Genomic DNA, 3,001 nt, shown 5'->3' on the forward strand with positions numbered 1-3,001 from the left:
CTGATTGTGTCTTCAGCCTGTCTGTCCCGTCTGCCTGCATTTGTTGACAAATTTGATAGCGATCAAACGTTCAGCCGTGAGAGGATCAAGCTCGTATCCTGTGGAAATGTCTTTCAAAATTCTCAGTAAATCTTTCCAGCGCCGAGGCCGGAGGTCTGGTTACCATGGTGTCTGGCTTTCTGCCTGTGGGCTCTGGCTGTTCCTAACAACCGGGAGCAAAGGTCGCGACCGTTCCAGCCGGCAACTGCTTGGTGAAATCAACGCCCCACACAGGGGGCACAAATAACTTTGCTCCCTGTCTGAATTGGTGCGACTGAAGTCTGTGCAGAGAGCACGGGGAGAACGGGATGATCTGGCTTTGAGGGCGGTCACGTATGCTGTCCTCAGCCTCCCTCTAACCCCCCCCCCCCCCCCCCGTGCTGCACTTTCAGGAGCTTTTGCACCAGTTCTCTTGACAATAGGTTGCATTCCTCCTGGTGAGTGAGTAACATGGTCTGCTGGCACTTAAAACACTCTTCGCGGGATTCATCTGGACTCTTGCTTTTGAACAGTGCCCTCCCTGTTCGGACCTCTTTTTTGGGCACTCACTTTGAGACAGAAACACAGAAATAAAGTGTGACGTGTACAGTGTGTTGCCCTGTTGACAGTGACAGCATGTCCCAGTCGCCAGACTATGAAGTAAACATCCTCTCTGTGTGTGGTCACCTCCTGTAGATTTCTGAGTGGATCACCGCACACTCTGTTTTGTTTTGGTCCTGGAACCTGTAAAGAAGAAGCAACTTAAGATAGGCGAATTCAATATCAGGCCATGCCACACCATCAACAGTTTAAGTCAGACTGAACAGTAGACACGTGTGTGTGCGTGTGTGTGTGTGGAATCACAGGCTACTGATAAGATTTCTTTTGTGTTTGACAGGAGTAAAGAATTTTGCTGTGACGCATAGGTTCCATGTTCATACATGTTACTTTGCTGTAAGGCATATCTGCATGAGCCACAACAGGTCCCCATTAAAACGTGTGAGAAACGAATAAATACTGGTCTCTGTCAGTGCTGCTGCTGACGTGTAGAAAGTCCAGGGTTTTCATGATTCATCACGACCATATACAGCAGATAGAAGGTGGTTGAAGTACATAGATCTTTACGTAGGTAAGAATAGGCCTGAAAGGAATGTGGTCCAATACAAGCAAATGCCCTAAATTCAATATTTCAATTCATTTCAGTGACATCAAAAGTACATATTTTTTGCTTTATAATCATCATTATTATGGTTTAAATTAACATAACAACAAATTATATATTAATTATTAGACTTATTCATCACATATTCATTATCAATTTTATTCACTATACCCGAAGCCTGTGCTCATGTGAAATATTATCCAGCTGCCAAAAGTGGATCATTATCTGGGTCTGTATTGTTAAATAATTTTCATTTTTTATCAGTTTGCTGACTATTTTCTTGATTAATTTGCTATAAAAAGTAAGAAAATAATATAAAACAGCTGTTGCTCATAAGTTCTCTAATGTTTTGTAACTATTAGAAGCAACATTCTCTTTCATGTTCCGCCCTCTGCTGATCAAAGTGCACAAGAGTTGTACAAACTTGTATAAATTCCTGTGTCATGGTAAAATATGTTTTTTTATCATTTTCCATCATATTTCCCCCAGGCCTCTGAAACTCGTAGCTACTTTTGTAGCTCACCATGGGAGGATTAGCTTTGACCCTTGTACTCTGTGCAATGATTTTGCTCATCTACTGCTGGTTTTCCTAACAACGGGCTCTGGACTGAATGTCTGTCTTTTTTTCCCCTTGCTGCTGGAATTGCATTCATATGCTAATGAGCTGAATTCCCATGGATTTCTCTCTCCTGTGCCATAGATATTACCCCCAAAACTCCCCCTTCTCACCCTCTGTATGTAATCGTCTCTCACGCACTCACTAACTTTCATTGCATCTCGGGGTCACAACCTTCCTAACAATAATCTTACAAAAGTGGATGTGTGTGTTCTGTCTTGACGGCAGGTGTTAATTAATATGTCGGGAGATGTAGTCAACCAAAGAAAATCTTTGTTGACTAAAATTCTCCTCTTCAACCAATTTATTTGTCATGGAAGTAAATTAAATCTGACAGTTAGCTCTAGATTAACTAGATTAACCACAGTTCAGTGAGTGTGCTCTACCTGGAAGCCTAAATATATATATAAATTAACATTGAAAGCAAATATTTGCAGTATATTAAATCAGTTTAACCTAATTATTAGACCAAATATATTGAAATATTCCAATTCTGAGATTGGAAGCCTCAAACATTAAACACAAGGTTGGTAGAGCCTCCCAACAGAGAGAAGTTAGCTCTAGTTTAAAATGATAGTTCATGTTGACTATTCAGCTGTGACATGCAAGCTGTATTTTATTAGTGTTCATTGATTTTGACATATTGCAGCAACATTGACTATTTTTTTATCGTGTCAATAACTTTGGAGCCAACTCCAAGTAAATGTTAGAAAAGACCTATCAGTCAGGAATTTGTGAATTAATCCAGTCTAAAGTTATTGTTTGAATGATGATATGTGCTCCTTACTCCTCGCTCTACCTTTGTCGGAAAACAGAGGAATTTGATAATTGATAGTTAGCAGACCTGCCCTAAGGGGATATTTGGCTCTGAATGTGAGACCAGAGTTCAGCCTACCAACACATTCACTGAAACATTCATTAACTTGACTGATGAATTCACTTGTTATGTGGTCCACCTGTTCACAAGCAGAAAGCAGTTCATCGTCTGCATACGGTTTGATTCAGGCCATCATGTCATCCCGAATTTATATTTTTTATTTTGCACTTGCACTCTCCTCCACACACCAGCCTTTAAACATCCGATTCCAGCACAGTAGAACCCCTAAAACACTCCTTAATGGACCCTTTCAATTGGAAGCACAGACCAGAACAAACACTTTCATTCATGGGGTTCCAGAAATGCTAATGAAGCAAGGCCCTGACAC

This window comes from Limanda limanda, chromosome 7 (genome assembly GCF_963576545.1).
Source record: "Limanda limanda chromosome 7, fLimLim1.1, whole genome shotgun sequence".
NCBI lineage: Eukaryota > Metazoa > Chordata > Actinopteri > Pleuronectiformes > Pleuronectidae > Limanda > Limanda limanda.